Source organism: Nanorana parkeri, unplaced genomic scaffold (genome assembly GCF_000935625.1).
Source record: "Nanorana parkeri isolate BGI_ZX_2015 unplaced genomic scaffold, ASM93562v1 scaffold819, whole genome shotgun sequence".
Classification (NCBI taxonomy): domain Eukaryota; kingdom Metazoa; phylum Chordata; class Amphibia; order Anura; family Dicroglossidae; genus Nanorana; species Nanorana parkeri.
The window spans coordinates 296,586-316,088 of record NW_017307087.1 but is presented as its reverse complement, the minus strand read 5'-3'; the positions used below and the strand labels follow the sequence as shown (position 1 = coordinate 316,088).

General features: G+C 41.1%; 1 protein-coding gene across 1 annotated transcript in view; it reads right to left on the bottom strand.

Annotated features, from left to right (window-relative positions):
- NPAS3 (neuronal PAS domain protein 3) overlaps window positions 1-19,503 on the bottom strand; it is a 250,929-nt gene that overhangs the window by 40,728 nt on the left and 190,698 nt on the right. The window lies entirely within an intron of this gene.

Sequence of the window (19,503 nt, the reverse complement as noted above, 5' to 3'; positions counted from 1 at the left end):
CCCCCCTGTACTCCTGCTTCTCTCACCACCTTCCACACATGCATACTCTTTCTCTCATCACCCACCATGCCTGCACTCCCTCTCCACCACTGAACCTGTACCCTGTCTCACCAATGCACCTGAATCCTACCATTGTCTTACTACTATGCCTGTGCAAACCTCCATCCCATGTCTGCCTGCCCCCTCCTCAGGTTTCACCAATGCATGTACAAACCCTCCAACCATTCACCCAATGCCTGAACACCCTCCCCCCTCTGTTTAGTCCCTGCCTCTGTCAACTGTACTGTGCATGCTTTCCAGTGCCCTCACTCCATGTCTGCACAAGCTGGCCACCCTCACTACACTGCATCTCTACGCTTTCATCATACACCTGCCGACTACTGCAACTTTACTACCACGACCTCACCTGTAGGCTCTTTACCCATCTCATGCTTGCACTAAGTGACCCCTTCAACACTGCACCTGCACCCCCCCTTCTTACTACAAGAGATGTGCACCCCTTCACCATTGGCTCTTTACCCATCTCATACTTGCACTAAGTGACCCCTTCAACACTGCACCTGCACCCCACTTCTTACTACCAGAGATGTGCACCCCTTCACCATTGCACATGTACCCATTTTCTCACCAAGATTGTGCACGCTTCCACTCACTCCCACTCCATGCTCCCTGTCACTCTATGCCTGCTGGAAGTGCGCCCCTTTTATTCTCAATGCCCCTGAACCTAACCTCCCACCCTGCTCTCACCGCAGCACCTGCAAGCCCCAACCTATGATCCAACCACCCCAAGCCTGCGTGTTCTGGAATGGGAACACTTTTGCTAGTATGAATAAAAACTGCACCTGATCAACCTTTAAGGGTAAGTTGATGGAACTAGACTGCTACTTCCCCAGCCTGACCACCTACCATGATATAGGAACTCACACCAAAGCACTTTTCAAAAGTGGAGAGAAGTAGTGTGGCTATTGCTGGAACCCTGTTCAAGGACTGTCCATTGTTGCTATAAATCACTCTGAAAGCAATGAGCTACTGGAGTTCACTTCCTTTCCCAAGCAAAGTGTCTGAAGCATTTTGAATAGAGCTATTCGCTTTTGTGACACAAGCAGGTAATAAATCTAAGGTTACAGTAATAACATATTAAGGACTACATGATTCATTTTATTTTTTTTGCACATATTTGTTCCATTTGTGTAAAGCATTTTATTAAGTGCCAGATTGTTGTTTGTTGAATAACTGTTTTCAGTTTATTGTGTAAAAAACTAGTTGAAAAATTTCTAATTAGATACCCAAACACACTACTGTTGTTCCACATGCCCAGACAAGCAATTGATTCTACTAGAGCACCTAGGGGACTTGGTATCCCATAGAAAAACAAGAAAACTGCTTATAGGTATAAAATGCATGCTTGCACATATGTGCAGAAGCTTCAAAAAGCCGGCAGCTACCAGGCCTGTCTAACATGCAATGCTCTGACATTTCCAGCTAGTGTTGAGGCTTACTGCCAAATCCCACCCCTTCACATTTCTTTTGGCCTAACACTATGGCGCAGGATCTGGCTGCTGCAGGTACATGCAAGCACCTCTACATATCTGTACTTTAGGAAGATAGGCTGTTTACTTTGCAGGGGAATTTGCACTTTGCTGGGAAGTTTCTCTTATCCTAGTGAATGTGATGAAAGTTCACTTTGAAAAAAATAGCCAATTATGTGCAAGGAACATAAAAAAACTGCATTTTTGCTGTCACAAGATTGGGTGATGGAAGTCAGCAGAGCTTCACCTTATTTACTAAGCTAGAGGAAACATCCCTTGCAAAGTGAACAGCTTATTTCCTTTAGTAAATCAACCCCACAGTCTCTTAAATGGCAAACCGATTAAAACGAAATTCCTACCATACCGATGTCTAAATAATACAGAACAATCTCACACTGAAATGGTCTGCAGATTATGTTTCATTACACTAGTGCTAGTCTGCCTGGAAGCAAACGGTTAACCATAAGAGGATGTTAATGGCATGAGTTGGGGTTAAGCACCCGCCTATATGACAAATCATTTTGCTCTCTAATCCAGTGGAATCAAACCTATTTCTTTTATCACAGGGCTCCCATTTTGAATGAAACAAGCTCATTATTTCTAATCAAAAGCTGTAAGATCAAAAACTGAAGTGTCGGCTTCAGATCCAGCTGGTTCTAGGATCCGATGCTTGGCTTCAGCAGAGAACAGGATCATAGGAGCTTCGCGATGGGGTGGGCCAGGACAGATCGGAAAACACTGCACGTACTAACTAATGCTACAGGAAAACTGTTCAAGCCTCTGGCTGTAGGTTCATAGGTTTCTAAGCGGCTAGATTGCAAGGGAGCATGTTTTGAAGAAACAATGTACTGGGAAAATATGAGGAAGCCATTGCTGACCTCTTCTTTTGAAAATGTTGGTTGCCTGGCTGTCATACTGATCTAATGGCTTCAATACTTTTTGTGTTATTGACCTGGAACGAGTATGCAAATGAAACATTTTGGCTTTGCTTTGACTTCACTAGCGTGCTTGTTCTTGGTCAGTGACTCTGAAAATATTGAATGACAATAGCAGCTCTCAGATTTCTCTCAGTACAGACTCCTTTTATTGTATAGTTGTTGTCTTTTTTTTTAGCAAGAGGACTAAACAGTGAACCCATATTGGCAGCCAGGGCTGAGAATATAAGATTGTGTGGAGACACATTTCAGATTCAGTCAAATGTAAAAGCAGGAAAAACTGGCTCCCAAATCAGAGCACCCAACCCTCTTCTGAGCCAAATCCCACCGTTCCTATTTACCTCTTTCCTATTAAGTTGTCTTTGACTATTTGAATATCTAATTACCAAATACTACAGGAAAAAACTTTTCATCCAACCTCTAAAGTATTGCATTTATTACTTTGAAAAGCCAGTATATAGGAAAAGTTATGGTGAGGAAAAAAAAATTGTGATTTTAATCAATCTTTTATTGCATAATAATTCTTCGTGGTTCACTTAACTGGGGGCCTGGCAGCAGTATATCCTTTGTCTATATAAACTGAGCTTAAAGGTGTCACCCTTTGTCATCTCAGAAAGTTGGGAAGTATATAACGTCAGCATCATAACTGTGTATGTGCCCACCCTGACCTTCAAATCAATTTACCTTCAATTCAATTTCTCTCAATATTATTGGCACCAACTGTTAGTGTGCATTAGTTATGGGGCACCGACATGTATGGATCACAATCCACACTGAAAAAAACATTGGTGCTAATAATTCAAAGAACGCAGATAACTGTGAAATAGCTGTGGTTTCACAAGTCTTTAAGCACATACACTACAGTAAAAATCCAGTTATTGAAAAAAGTCAGACGGAACAGCTGATTAAAGGAGAACTATGGGGTCAGTGTTTTTCCCCATAGTTCTCCAAAGGGTAACGGGAGGACACAAACTAGCGTCCTCCCGTTACCCTAAGCTCAGTATACCGCGAGCTACAGCTCGCGGTATACTAAGACGCCGCAGCCGGGACGGATCACGACTCTTTTGACGGGATCCGCCCAGCTGCGTGAGTGACAGCTGGCTCTGCCTATCTAGAGGCAGAGCCAGCTGTACCCGCCCCCTCCCCCGTCCGTTCCTCCAGTCAGCGCTGGCAGATCGGATCGGTGAGAGGGGAATGCAGCCCCTCCCCTTGTCACGGCAGAGAGCCGTGACAGGATCGAGAGGTGAGGGAATCCGGTATGTGTTCCCTCACCTCCCGTTCTACTGAGCCGACCTGTGACAGACTCATTGTCACAGGTCGGCTTAGAACTATGAGATGAGTGGAAATCACTCATGTCATAGTTCTCCTTTAAGTCTAATCATCACATTGTATAATCTGAGATTTTACCAACAAGATAATCAAACAGCCTCTACAGGCATTACACCACCGCTGAAAAATAATCCAAACACTAAAGATCTTTATTTTACCGGGCTCACACATGCTAAATTGTGTTTTAAAGGTAGGTCCTCTGGTCACTTTTGCAAGTACACAGGAGAATGAGCCATTGACGGCCAACCCTACAAACAGACCCCCCTCTAATAAATCTGTTTTGAAGATATCTGTAGCAGTCTTTTGTATCCATAGGCAGCCAGCTGTCAAAGTCTACTGAAATTGAACTTGGATGAGGACATCTAATATCTACAATCACTTTATGTCAACAGCATGTAATAAAAGAGACATGAAGCAACTACAGGACAAGTGACATTTGGGGCAGTTTAACAAATACATATGACAAAGTTTGTAAAAACCACAAAACTTATGATCTGTGCTCTTTGTTTATATAGATGCTCTTGGTAGGATTTAGCATTTGAAGCCAGTTGTAAACAACTATTACAACATCCATAGCACTTTGGGGTTAAGCAAGATGAACATAACTCACACTGTGTTATATAACAAATGCTGTATGTTTTGTATAATTTTAACAGTCCAATGGATTTGCTAAGCATATTTAAAAGGAAAATGATGGGGTGAGTGAAAAACACTCATCCCCATAATTCAAGACGACCTGTGACAAAAAAAGCTGTCACAGGTCGGCTCTATTGATTGGAAAATAAGTGTAAACACACCGTCATCGCTGACTTCCTGATCCTCTCCCCGCAGGGATACCCCACCCTCCCCTCTCTGATTGCCCAGGGCTAACTGATAACCAGTTATGCACTTAATGGTCTGCATAACTGGTGGTGTGGCACTTAATGTTCTGCATAACTGGTGGTGTGGCACTTAATGGTCTGCATAACTGGTGGTGTGGCACTTAATGGTCTGCATAATTGGTGGTGTGGCAGTAGTGGTGTGGCACTTAATGGTCTGCATAACTGGTGGTGTGGAAATTAATGGTCTGCATAACTGGTGGTGTGGCACTTGATGGTCTGCATAACTGGTGATGTGGCACTTTATGGTCTGCATAATTGGCGGTGTGGTCCATTGTGTAAATTATTATTATACAGGATTTATATAGCGCCAACAGTTTGCGCAGCGCTTTACAAAATAGGGCAGACATTACAATCACAATACAATTCAAGACAAGATGGTAAGGAGGGCCCTGCCCCTGAGGGTTGAGTATGAGGGTGACCGAAGTAGCGGTGAAGTAACAGGGTCCAGGGGGCAAGTGGTCAGGTGGGTGTCAGAGAGAAGCTTTGTAGCCTCCTCTGTGGTGACGGGGTCAAAAGAGGAGAGTAACAAGTGTGATGGAGGGTCTGGCACATGAATAGGGGAAGATGACTGCACAGTGGTAAATACATTGTGCTGGAAGGTGTCCCTCTTCTCATCTCAGAAAGTTGGGAGGTATATACAAATTGTTATCAGTAGGTGTGGATCTGTGGAAAGACCACATGTTCCGAAATCAGCTTTAACAATTTACGGTATCAATTCCCTTTTAGGGATCACACTATTCCTCCTGACAATGTCTACATTGTCTGCTTTTCCCTCCAGAAGGACAGGGTCATCGTCCAGAGCAAAGATCTAGTACCTGGACCCAGATGCTGGCTCAGAGATGACATATGAAAATTCAGGTGCCTGTGCAGTTCCTGGTTTTTGTTTACACAGATCAGCCCCTGCCGCAGCCTCTCACCTTGTGACTTCATACAAAGTTTCAATGTTTCAGTCAAATTACTGGAGGAGATGAGAGCTCAACGATGGCTTTTTAATGATAAAAGGTGGAGAGTTTCTGAAAATTTTTAATGTTGCTATTTATTGTGACATTACAGGAATGTATTCATGCAAATTTACTGAGAAGTCTCCAAATATGCTGGCTGTTTTGGCTTAGTGCCACTTATTGTGCCTGAGTGGGCCCCACAAGGTAAAAGGTAGGTCACTTCTGCTTTAGAGTATACAAGTTACAGCACAGGTCCAACATTATTGAGAATTAAATCAAATGACAAAAACCTCGATGTGGGGAAGAAATCCCCAACCAGTGGCTCAGAAGTTCCTTCTTGTGGTGCCCATAGCACCTTTTCAGCAGGTGCTCACTAACTGCCAAAAAACACCCACTGGATTATACCTTCCATAGACATCATGCAAATTAAAAGTTGGTGTTGCTTCAAGTAAATTAACACATCGAGTTCTCTTTTTACAGCACTTTTTCATCATGGCTGGACGCTCATATTTTTAATCCGTGAATGCAGCATATATGTATGCTACTAATACTTCAAAGTGGCGCGGCTTCAAAACATTTAACCTCTCTGCTGCCACAGTGGCCTATGGAGAAAGATCACATTAAGTAAAAATTGGCCAAGCACTGGTATATGACAGTAAAGGTAAAGCGATGCAGTAGTAGCAGGAAATAGGTTAATAAGCAGTCTGCATGCTTCAGCTCTGAGTAAATGCACTGCGTTGTGTGTGTATATTTCCTGGGGCTGTATCTTTTTGCCTTTCTTGTCTCTCTCTGTCTGCTCTCTGTCAGTACACCCAGTGGATTAACTGACTATTGAGGATTCTCTTTTAAAAGAAGCTCTTTTAAAAGGGTCAGATAAAGAGAGAGAGCGAGAGGGAAAGAGAGAGAGACTGTCAAAATGAGCCTTAGACAAAGATTTATTATAAACGATTTAAAGGGCTTAATGTATGTATCCCCAATGAGGCCTCGCAGCTATGAGAGGAGAGAGATGGATTGTGAAAGATGGCAGAGAAAGGAAGGAGGGGGCAGATTCTCTGTGGCTGTCCTCGCACACACACAGCATGAGACTGGAAACGCGTTCAATATTTCAAAACAGGAATAGTCCCTGCGTCACTGTGAGGACTGCTAATAATGGATGAAGCATGTATCTAATGAACACATTGCAGTGGCAAGGAAGCCTGTGGAAAAGGTGGAAGGGTGGAATGGTTTTTGAAGATACAGGACAGACAATTTACAAGTTGACCAACTAAGTTTGCTATGGTAGTACATTAAATATAAGTTGGTTATACATGCTAGATTTTATATAGCTCGAGGCGACTAGAACAGCTTGAGTTGGTTTGATCCAAATCACAAACAATTCTTTTCTTCATCATATCGTTTGGTGCTGCAATCCATCATCTAAGTGTGTGGAAAGAGAATGTAATGGAGGACAACCCTACTGCAATCTTCCACATGTTAGAAAGCCGAGGTCCTTCAAGGTTACAGGACGTTCTAGGCTTGATCATTTATGTTGTATTCCTGCAATAAATCAGTAATGAAAAATGGCTTTGGTGCTTATTTGATGATTTAGAAAAAGAAGGGAAATTATTTATAACTGAAAGCCCAATTACATTTTAAAACCCAATTCATAGATAAACAGAGCCTGCACCAAAATGGCCTATTTTAAAAGAGAACTATGGCCAAACCTTATTTGGCCGTAGTTCTCTTTAGGGTCACAGGAGGACATTTACTAATGTCCTCCTGTGACCCACTATTGCCTGCTATATGCTGACAGCGCAGAGCCGCACCCGCAGCCTGGAAGGATCCCGGCTATATTGTCAGGATCCACCCCGCTGCCTGATTGATAGCTGGCTCTGCCTCTCTAGAGCCAGAACCATCTGTGTCCGCCCCCACCCCATTTGTCTCTCCACTCAGCGCTGCAGCAACAGAAAAGGGAGGGGTGAATCCCTGCAGGGAGAGGTGACTGACACATCTCGATCTATAGAGCCATGTGACAGCTGCAGTGTCACACATCGTCTCTAACTGTGGGGATGAGTGTATTTCACTCTCCCCATAATTCTCCTTTAAATATTTTTGCTGACAATCTTTTTTATTCATCACTAGTATTCAGTGCCAGTATATATCCTGTGCCCGGGCAGTGGGCTGCAGATAAACACCGCTGCTCTCTAGGCCTTCTGCTTAGTCACAATTACAGCTCTCAAATTAGCTGTGGCCACGTCAGAGTTCTGCACAGAGACCACAGATTCCAAACAGAGAGCAGTGGTCTGTATTTGTAGCCTGCTGCCTGAGCATTGACTTCTGTACTGGGGCTCAATGAAAAAGAATCACCAAGTAAAACACTTAAAATATCATTTTTTGTTGCAGCATTGGTTAATCTAGTGTTTATTTGTTTACTTTAATTGGGTTTTGAGTTAAAAAAATACACATAAGCCATAACTGAATGACATTCATTTTGCTAAAAGCGCTATGTATCAAACAATTATGAATTTTTTTTCTCTCTAATAAAATACAATTTTAAAGCGGAAGTGTTAAAAAAAAGTAGGTGAGGTTTTTAGCCATAATGTTGTAGTATGCACAGCATATTAGCACAATATAGCAGACTTAATTGGCAAACCAATCTCCTCCAGTGCTGCACTGCTCCCTCGCATCCATCTTTTAAGTCTCCAGCCCGACAACGTAACTTCCATGCATGCACTCGAGTGTTACTTTATCTCGGCATGCCAGGTCTGTGTACTGAGATGCACATGTGCGGCACAGTGTACAGAAAAAAAATGCCGATTGACAACACAAGATTTTTATCGCAAAAGAGACTTACACAGTCTTTTCATGTTTTTACTTCCACTTTTTCATTATTCTATCTTAGCACTGTGGATCTCATGCAGCCTATTTGCAGACACTTTCTAGCTACCTGCACTTCAGAAACATTTCTCAGTGCGGTTTTCCTTATGGTGATAACAGTGGACAGTACCTGGTAATGTGCTTCGGCATAGTGCATGACAGGATGACAAAGCAGAAGCATTATTGGAAAGACAAATATATAACATTGTCACCCTATAAAAGGAAGTGCCTGTACAATGGCCTTCATGGTAGGAGTACCAGGTATTATTTTAATGAAAACTGCAGATTTTCTAAATACTGAAAATGACTTTTAAAGTGTCATTAACATGTTAAAGCTTTTATGAGATGTTAGAGATTGGGTATACATGTACTTTAATATTAATTTGAGACATCAATTTTCTTCTGAATTTGCTTGAATCATCAAATAATCACCAAACTAGTTTTTATTACTGATTTACTGCAGGTATGCAATGTATAGAACATGTACAATCTACTCTAGAACTTTTGGTGATAAGCTCAATATATTTCTAACAAGAATGAAATAAGAAAGTATGAAAGCAATGCAAGTAAAGGAAACAAAAGAATAAATAAAATAGGATATCATTTGGTTCTAAAGAAAGCGTAATAACAAATTCATGGAAGCAACAAATACAATGTAACCCAGCTGTAATCAAACACAGATTACAAGAGATAGAAGACAAACTGTCCCCATGTTAATTCCAAGGTACAGTGAGCTTGGTGCACCACATGCTGGTAAACTGAGCAATACTCCTGCTTACAATTACTCTCAAGCAATGTTGTGCAGTAATTACTTATACTGAGACTAAGTTTACTTAATTTTCAATCCCAAAATAAACAGTAAGCATCAGTATTTGCTGAGCTCTTTAAATCTGATCACCTGTGTGTACAGAATCAGGACTGCAAAACCTTTAAAAGAAAAAAGTGGACTCCACCATCCCAAGAGATGTTAGTTTAGGCCACCAAGAAGAAAAAAAATATTCTGCATCATCAAGGTCAAACGCTGTGTTAAAACCAGACCCAATGGCTGTTTAGCATTGGTAGCTGGTAAATTCTTCTAGAAAGGGTGGCAAAAACAATAGGGTTTCCTTCTCAAACACCAGCCTGAAGCTGACAGGCAACAGGCTCTTATGTACCATTGGTGCCCCAGAAGGATGTAGGTCATTGATGGCAGGGGGGATTATACAAAGCTTTCCTGCCTGTTACTTTTTTTATCACTACACAAAAGCATAAGAAGTATAAACATTTTATTCTCCTTTTTTCCCAACAGAATTGAAGTGGAACTCCAATCAAAATATGTTGTTTACTTTTGGATAAAATGGAGAAGGGTTTGTGCCTCTGGCAGTTTTTAATTGCGTTCTTTGTCCCACAGGAGAGAAGTCCTCTCACCTACTGTCTTAGAGATACAAAAGTAAATTAAAAGGATTTTCCTCAAAGTAAGGGAATATCCCACTGTTGACAGTTACCACAAGAACAGTGGTCTCTCCCAACTCCTTTTCCAATGATAACTGTAATCTTTTAGATTTTCCCCTTACTTTCGGTCCTGGGCACAACCAAATCCAAACCGTTTGAGTATATGTTTTCATGGTGAGACATTTCTAATTAATTACATGCAGTTTAACAGACCTGTTGTGGCACATGGACAATACATAGAGGGGTGAGAGACACTTCAAATGTAAATTACAGTACAGTTATAAGCACATCTACCTTAGGTGACAAACTTCAGCTGTAAATTTTATACCACCCCACCCTAATACACTAAATAATATGGCAAAGAGGTAATACATGCAACAGAATGCTCAAAGCCAATCAGCAAGTCTATGGCTCAAACAAGGTTATTTTTTTCCATTTGCACCCACATAATTGCCCCACATCATCAACACATATACAGGGATGCTGGCAACCACAGTGTGAGGAGTGTGTAAGCTACATTATGGCAATAATATTTGAGCATTCTTCTGAGAGCTCTACTCTCAGGGGTGTTGCCAGGAGAAGAAATACATTTAACTTTCAGGTACAGTCCAGATGCCGTAAGCAGCATTCAAGTTGGCACAATACAAAGTAATGATTAGCAAAAGTTAGGGATGCACTGATACCGATACTAGTATCGGTGCTGATACTGAGTATTTGGGCGAGTACTCGTCCAAATGCTCCCGATGCTTATCCCGATACTGGAACTTCCTTTATCAGGAAGCCAGGCGACTAGTCATTACACTTTCTGATTGGCCGGGAAGCTGGCCAATCAGGAAGTCAGGAGGCGAGTCATTACACACCCCCTGGCTTCCTGATTGGCCAGAAAGCTGGCTCCATGCTTCCTCGTCCCCTGGTGATGAGGGAGCATAGAGCCAGCTTCCCGGCTGATCAGGAAGCAAGGCTGCGAGTCATTACATGCCACCCAGCTTCCTTAATTGGACCTCCGGTATCGGTATGCACCACAAAAAATAATAACTCGTACTTGATACCGAAAAACCGATATCAGTGCATCCCTAGTAAAAGTAAATGTTTTGTATCCCACACACTTCGCAGTGGCACTTTGGGGTTGCTCAGTGGGAACTGGGACCATGCAACTAAAACCTATTTTTTTTTTTTGTATGGAGCAGAGAACTTTTAGAACCTCTCTTACTTTTTTTTTTATGCCCAATAGGAAGATTTCCTTTCACAACATTGTCACTGTGGCAGAAAGTGAATCCCAACCCTAATAGTTAGTGTTCTATTTTCATTTTGTACTTACTAGAGAGATTTTCACTCATTAACACAGGAAATGAACAGGACAGGGCAGAAAAAAGCTAACAGAGATTATAACTTACATAACAAAAATAACAAAAAGTTTAGCTTTAATCTACTTTTGTGTATAGATGATAGGTTCACTTTAAATCCCATCTTAATCATCTGCAGAAATGTATTAGTCTGGCACTGAACTGGGTACACCTGTAATCCAGATTGATCACTAGAGTGTGAGTAATAGAATATAGTACACAGTGATAAGAAGTACTTTTAACTGATAAAACAAATTGACCCTGAGCGCAAAATATGACTGCTTATACATTCATAAAGACCACAAACACAAAATAAACGAATATACTAGATAAAATATGAGGTATAGTTGAGTATTTTGCAATATATATGTAAATGGCTTAGTAAAGCTACTGGTTTCTCTTTTATCGCATAAGGCTTTTCCATTTCCGGTATGGCAGCTGCCATTAAACATGTAGAGATCTTAAAAAAAAAAAATCATGTGGTAATAAACTACATGCTGACAGAAGAGGTACACTTCATTTCTGAACAGATAGTATAACTGGGGTAACTCAATTAGTTATTTGTATATAGACATTTTGGTCCAGTGTTGTAACTGTTCAGAAATCACAGATACATTTAAATTGACATTAAAGTCAGATCCCCCCCCCCCCTTCCCTCTCCTGCTGTAGGGACTTACTTAAATGATGCCACTTGATTTGATCATCTTCTTCTTTACTGTCCATTTCAGCTGTCCCTCTAGCGCTGGTGCGGGTCTCCGATCCAGCACTGACTCCTCTGTTCTCCTCTCCTCTGATGTCCCGCGGAGTCTGTGCGGGTGCACGCTGCTCCACAGACTTACCTTGTGTCTCTCCTCGTCTCCCGGCCGAACATCTGAAGTGCGCATGCGCCCGCCCCAAGATCCTTTGCGGCCGCCGAGACTCTTCAGATGTTCGGACGGGAGCACACAGCGAAGACACAGGTAAGTTTAAACCCTTTTTAAAAGGTTTTTGTTTTTTTAATGTTTTTGCATATATCTACTACTTGCTAACAGTAGATATATGCAAAAACCGCTGAGGGTTTAATAACCCTTTATTTTTTTTGGGAGGGGGGTGTATGTAAACATATTCAGATAAAGTATTGGTTAATGGCATTAGGATAAGGGTTGTGTTTTGGAAGGATAAAGGGAATTATAGGCTATTTTAGGGCTTAAACTAGGTATACATGTTCAGGTAGTACAGAATCAAAGGGAATTTGCCACTTTGCCAAATGAGGGCAAAGTTACTATGTTCTCATTAAAGAATAACTCCCCCCCCCATCCACCCCACCCCCCAACTGAGACACCCACTGCTCCTTTTATCTGTTAAAGTCCTGGGTCTAATCCTTGTGTTGTCAAAGCCCTGAGTCTAATCTTCAAGCAAGCCCTGTGTCGAAAGTTACACAGTGTAAATGCCTCCCATCTCCACCCACATGACATGTTCATGCCTGGCTGAAGCACATGCACTGCATCGTTGGAGTAAGGGAAAAGGACTGAAAGGGTACAGTCACTGTAGCTTTTTAGATATCTTCAAAGAAGCTAATTTGTGCAAGTATTGTATGTGCGACCCATTACTACACGAATCATTAATTGTGTTTAATATGCACGATTTGTGTACATTTTCTTTTACTGTTATTTTTTCATATATTAACCTAGTTCAAAGCATATAAATGTGATTAAGGACCCAAACAGCTTGATGTCTGAGATTTCCACCATTCAGAATCCCTATGTACAACTATTCTTTTACCTCTGTATGGCTTTTGTATGGGAATGTCAATTATTTGATAACTGCAATTGTATACAATAACTAGTAGCACCCATATTCTAGCTTGCCCTGTGCTGGTCACTTTCCAGTTCCAAGAAAGACAAGATATGCAAATTAAAAGGATGCAAGGTTCCAAGAAAGGCCAGTAGGGCTTAATAATATCAGCAGTTGATCCAGAGAAAGGCAAAATAACCCTTATAAAGCATGGTCCAATTCACGCCAATAGAGAAAAAAAATCTTTCCTGATACCTTAAGGCAATAAGATTCTTCCTGGATCGACAATCTTCAGTGTTATTTCTTTTATTAATAGCCAGTTACATTTTGTGTATTTACAAAAACATCCATCCTTTATATAGAAATGATCTTCAGAGTTTGCTAGAATTTTCTCCTGTTGAAGTCTATTACAAATTTGCACAGCTCTTACTGTAAAAGAAGTCTTTCTTTATGCTGACTTTTCCCTCTAGCCTCAAAAAATTCCCCCATGTCATCTGCAATGACCCTAAGGTAAACTTTGCACCAAGTTTAATATATATCAGGGATGGGCAAACTGATATGGAATTCAAGAGCCAGTCTGTTCAGTTCAGGAGCCAGCAGGATTTTGTAAGGAGCCAGCTCCAATGACATCAGCTAGAGAAAACCTCATAAGTTAGGTGTATTTTTTAAGGAGCAATAGCTACTTGGATCCTGGGATTTGTCCAGTGCTGAATTATGTACTTATACAAGGTGAGCTTGTCCCCAGCTGATCGCTGCTGACCGCCTGCATTGAGGTAAAGGAAACTGGCAACGTAAATCAGTAATCCCCATTGCTGGGTCTGGAAACAGGAAGAATATAGAGTGTCTCTCCAATAATACTAGAAATCCCTGGTCTATTTGGGGCCTCTCCAATCAGCCTGAGAGACCTAAATTACCAGCTCTGTACCGTTATTGTAAAAATGCTAAAAGCGCAGCAGAAACAATGGAACATCCCCTCTTGGCATTATAATGGTTATGGTGTAGATGTAAAACTAGTAACGCCAATTAACCAGTAACCCATTAATGATTTAAGAATCCAATTAGCGACACAAAACCTTGGCTTCCACTCAAAGCTAATATATCAGTGTTATGTAGACCTAGCCTTTAACACCATCTAACTAAAGGATTCCAATAGTAGGCAGTGGTATCAATACTAAGTTTACATGTACAAGATGAGACCTTTATAATATTGTGGACTCCCCGGTGGCAGCCCAAGAGTTAAGTAATAGCTGTACAGCAGATGAATATAACAGCCTCACCTCCTCCCTTCAGTAAACCCAGTGTGTTTTAGCCTGTTTTATCCACACTGACTACCGTAAGCTCTGATACTCGCCTGTCACGTCTAATCTTAAAAAAAAGAGCAACTGAAAGGAACAAATTAATATGCAAATTTCATCAGCTTTGTAATAAAAAATGTCCTTGGAAAAAAAATGCAGAGGAAAAAAAGAAAAAAAAAAAAGTAGAAGAAAAAAAAAGAGAAGGTACAGGACCCGTGAGGTTTGGGGTTTGAATTATCACGGCCTCTGGATCCGGGATGTTGTTCGAAGAGAGAGAGAGAGGCCCGTTAGGAAATCAGGGAGGAGATCTGACTTGGAAATAATTATGATAAAGAAAAAACTGTGTGCTGGCTGAATAAATGCTTCAGCTCCTCACAAGGTCTCAGCTGCTTGCTATTCACTCAGAATTAACAGGATTCGTTAGGAGGTGGGGAGAGGATGAGAGCGCTTGTGGACACCTTGGATGCAGAATAGCTTAAGCATTTGAATCTTTTCAACTTATGAAGGAGTTCCAAGTTCAAGAAATGTCATTCCATCTAACTATGTCTAGCTATAGATAACTGTATTCTTGATGATGATTATACTACGGAATACAATTGGTAGACTAAGGGTTAAATAAACTGAAGAACAGGATTGGTCACTCAGTGGCTGGCACTGTAGCTTCAGAATTACGGGATTTTGGATATGACTCCCAGACTGTATGTGTTGCCCCCTTTGTGCATTCACATTTGTTTGTCTGAATGCTCAGTCTTCCACGTTGATATACATTTAAGTGATTTTTGGGTCTCACTAGTTCACAACCCAGTCATCTGTGCTTGTAGTAACTAATTTCATTTATATAGACGTTAGAAATATACTGATGCTACAAGGATAACTGCAATATGGGAAATAGGCTTTGTTAACAATACGTTCAAGTGCAAATTGCCAGTGGAAGTCCTTCAAGTCGTGAAGGCCAGGAGTGTGACTATTAAATACCGATCTTTACAACAGAGGACATGTGTGCTTTAATTAAAGCGACATTAACAACTTCAAGACCAGGTGTTTAGACCCCCTTCCTGGTAAATATTCCCCCCATTCTGCTTTAAGGACTTACCTTAAATTATGTCTCTTGATCTGATCATTTCCACTTGTATTCAGCAATCCCTCCAGCGCTGGTGCCGGTCTCTGATCCACCGCAGACTCCGGTCTCTTCCCGTCCCACGGTGTCTGTCCGAAATGCACGCTCCCAGCTGCAGGCATTCAGCTCCCGTGTCTCTCCTCTTCTCCCCGCCAAAGAACTGTACTGCACATGCACCAGCCCCATCATCCTGCTAGGCCACTCGAGAATCTTCAGATCTTCGGATGGGAGTGAGCGGTTGAGACAGAGGTAAGTAATTACCTTTTTTGGTAACATTTTAACTTTTTTAAATGTTTTTGCATATATCTACTGCTTGCTAGCAGTAGATATATGCAAAAAAACAGAGTTTAAATATACTTTAAGACTCCCTAAATGCTTTACCTTTGTCCTAAGCTATAGTAACCCTCACAATGCTCCGTATCGCAATGCCCAGAGCGGGCTCAGCATACAGCCCAGTGCATGCACCAAGGTAATGATGGGGAGCTTCCACAGACAGCACTGTCAGTCCCTGTCAGCACCTTTGTGTATGCACCACAATCATCACCCTCGAAAATACCACATATTTCACTTGGATACAAATATCCAAGTATAAATATAGATAGGGAAATTTCAGGTAGTGCTCTCTGGGAACTGTACACTTCAATGGGAAAGGCCATGAACAACTTGACAAACTTGATAGGGCATTCTACTGAAGTGAATGGAGAGCAGACTGCAAACTTGCCAGGGATGAGGGACAGCAGATCTTTGCCATGGGGAAAAAACAAATGCATAATCAAGATGCCCATGCTTAAATCTATGCATCTGTTAATACATGAGCATATCTAGCTAGCTTTAGAAGATGCAGACTGGCATTGTATGTTGGTATTAAGTCTGATTTGTAAGGACATTCAGATCTTCCTCCACCATCCCAATCAACGACTGTATTATGCAGTCCGAAATCAGGCTTGTCAGATGCAGTTAAGAGCAAATATTGAAAAAAACAAAACCACTCATAGCAGCCAATCCAAACTAATCCAAACTACTCCCTTAACTGATCTGAAAACAATGAAGTAAAATCTGAATGACTGCTAAGAGATGCTGGAACTGTAGCTATGAAAAAGACTGTGTGCGTTCCCAAATACAACTTTAGGACTAGTATAGATGTAGATTGTGACTATGGTAGCAGAAAGTCAGGATGGCAAAGGAAGGATAATCACTGTATACTGAAGACAGCTGCACAGACATAACAGATGCAGGCTTGCACAGTTGTGTTTACATGCTATTAAACCCACAAAACCCTGACATTTACCATATTGCAGGTGTGGCAAGGGTAAGTTTAACGGCATAAACACGCTGTAAGTAGTCTGTCATATTTCTTGTCAGCCGAGGTCCTTCCTCCGCCAGAGACTCGATATCTCGCGTCTCTATAATTGAATTGCTAGCGAGCCACAAGAGAGAACAGTACGCAGCAGCACTGTGAGAAAAGAGGAGCGTGCTACTGGAAAAAAGGCGGGAGAGGTGAGGAAGCGAGGGGATGGAACTATATAGAAATGTATGGAGGGTAGGAAGGTAATATGAAAAATAGGAATAAATGAGGGAGAGAAGACATGAGAGAAATGGGAAGAGAGTTAGAGCTAGAAAATAGAGAGGACTTGAGAATGAAAAATAAAATTTGAAAATTGTACTCTGTGAACATAAGAGTCTGTCTGTGTAACCTATGGGACACACATTTCAGAATACAGGAGGTTGCCTACTTCTCAGGAGGTGCCAGTAGTGATTTTGTAGCTACACTGGTCAGTTCTGCCATAACCTACAAAGTTTATAATTGAGGCAAGAAGGAAGTTTCATCACTGCATGTATTCATATAATGATCTATTGTATCTAAATTGTTTAGTTACAGATGGGGCCTGTTTGGCTGAGCCGGCCTTGTATATGTCTTGAATACTCCAAAAGTGAAATCTTCATGGTTTCTGATCCTGTTTGGAAGTTTTGGGAATTCCTGCCCACCAGCATAATAGCCGAAAAATGTGCAGACCCAAGGTCGGATATCTCACCAATAAAGTTCCTGAAAGATATCTGTTCACCATTTATTAAAAACTGTCATATCAATTTTGGGTGGTCTGGCCCTGAATTCATTAAGGGTCCTGGTAATTCGTGCCTACAGAAAGGTACACAAATAGAGGGGAATTTATCAAAACTGGAGCAAATAAAATCTGGAGCAGCTGTGCATGGCAACCAATCAGCTTCTCTCTTTCATTTTCAAATCTTAACTGAACAAACTGAAGAGAGAAGCTGATTGATTGCCATGCACAATTGCTCCAGTTTTGATAAATTCCCCCAATTGTATATTATTTGTAGTCAGAGCCCCACTGAATACGAATCTGAAAAGAGAAATCACGAACCTGACTACATAGACCTGGGGTGTGCCGTGGTCACTATGGTCAGTATGCAAAATAAGGGGGCATACTTAGAGTAGATGTTGATGAAAGGGCGAGGAGGGTGGGATGACACCAACACGCCGACGGGTGTTGGCTAACTAGCTAGCCTACCACTAGTCCGAAAAGAAATGAACATTATTGTATATATTATCTGAATATATGGGAACCTGACTTGGCCTAGTGGTAACTCTGTAAGCCGTTTAAAAAGGGATTTTTGTAGGGGAAAGAAGTATTTTAAAATTGAATATGCCTGTAATAGGAAGTATTATTTTATTATTTATATGTTTTGAAATCCTTGACTCTATTTAATAGTTTGTTCCTAAACATAGGGGCAGATATAATATAATTGATCATTACATATTCAAGCTCTGTTTCCTGTTTGGTAGAGCTGTACACTAGTTACCCCTTGCTGATCCTCTTATTTGACTTTACATCTATTAGGCAAGGTTTATTGCACTGAAAAGAATGAATTAAACAAAGCACTCTGTGGTCTCTAGTGAAGTGAATTCTCACAATGCTCCTGGTAGCTAGAGACCATGTGATCTTAACCTAGGCTTTAGGTCACATGAGGAAGCTCACAAGCATTGTTTTTATTTATTAGTATTGAGAGAGATGCTTTTTACTTTATGTTGAGATTTGGTAATGTTTATATGTCCCCTATTGATTCATCTGAATGTTAAAGACAGATAATAATACTGAATAGTCTAATTTCACTACACCAACAATTATTATTACTAGTAATACTAAATCTGTATTCATTTCAAGAAGATATGTTGCCAACAATGCCATACATTGCAAATTAGTCCCAGAACAAGCAAAGATCATGTAGCAAGCATTGGGTGTATTTATGGCTGAAAGAAGGATACCTTGACTTGAAAAGAAGCTAAACAAACAAAGGCCCAGAGTCCCCTCTCAATTCGAAAATACTGTCCCTTTTGTGCTTACATACATGGTGAAACAAGAGAAAAAAATAGGATTCCAGCATTCCCCATGAGAGTGATCCAGAGAGAATAAGCACTAGGCAAAAACCTTGCTATGAAAAAAAACTAAAAAAAAAAAAAAAAAAACAGAAAACCACAAACGTGGAACTTCAATTAATTTAAAGCTTCAATCAGCAAAGGATAAATCCGTCACAGATCTAATTACTATGGCTCTCCGAAGGCCGGGGACAAGACGCCAATCTCGTGGCTGTTTGAACAGCGTGATGAACTGGGGAACGATGGATATCAAGTCATTTTGTTTAATTTATAAATGGATTTTCCCCTAATGCTTGAATTATCGTCAGAGCACAATGAAGGAGTAGGGGAGAACAGAGCCATAGTGTCGGCCCCCCTTCCTCCACCATTTTCTGGAATTGAAGCATTGAGCTTAAAGCCTGTTTAGAGTATTTTTATAGATGATGTTGGAGGCTTATCTTATAAAGGTCTGTTGGCTAAGAAAGAAGGCACCAAAATAAAATGCAGATATGTATTCAAATGCCTTGATTTTGCTGCTTCGTTGGTTCTTATCAGATCAGTCGTCATCAGAATCCTTTATTCGGAGTTCGCAGTGTTTCACATTTCTCAATCCACGCCCTTGACCAGCATCCAATGGGATTACACACCCTGAATTAGGGCTGCTAACCAACTAATCAATTAATTGATAATAATTGATCAT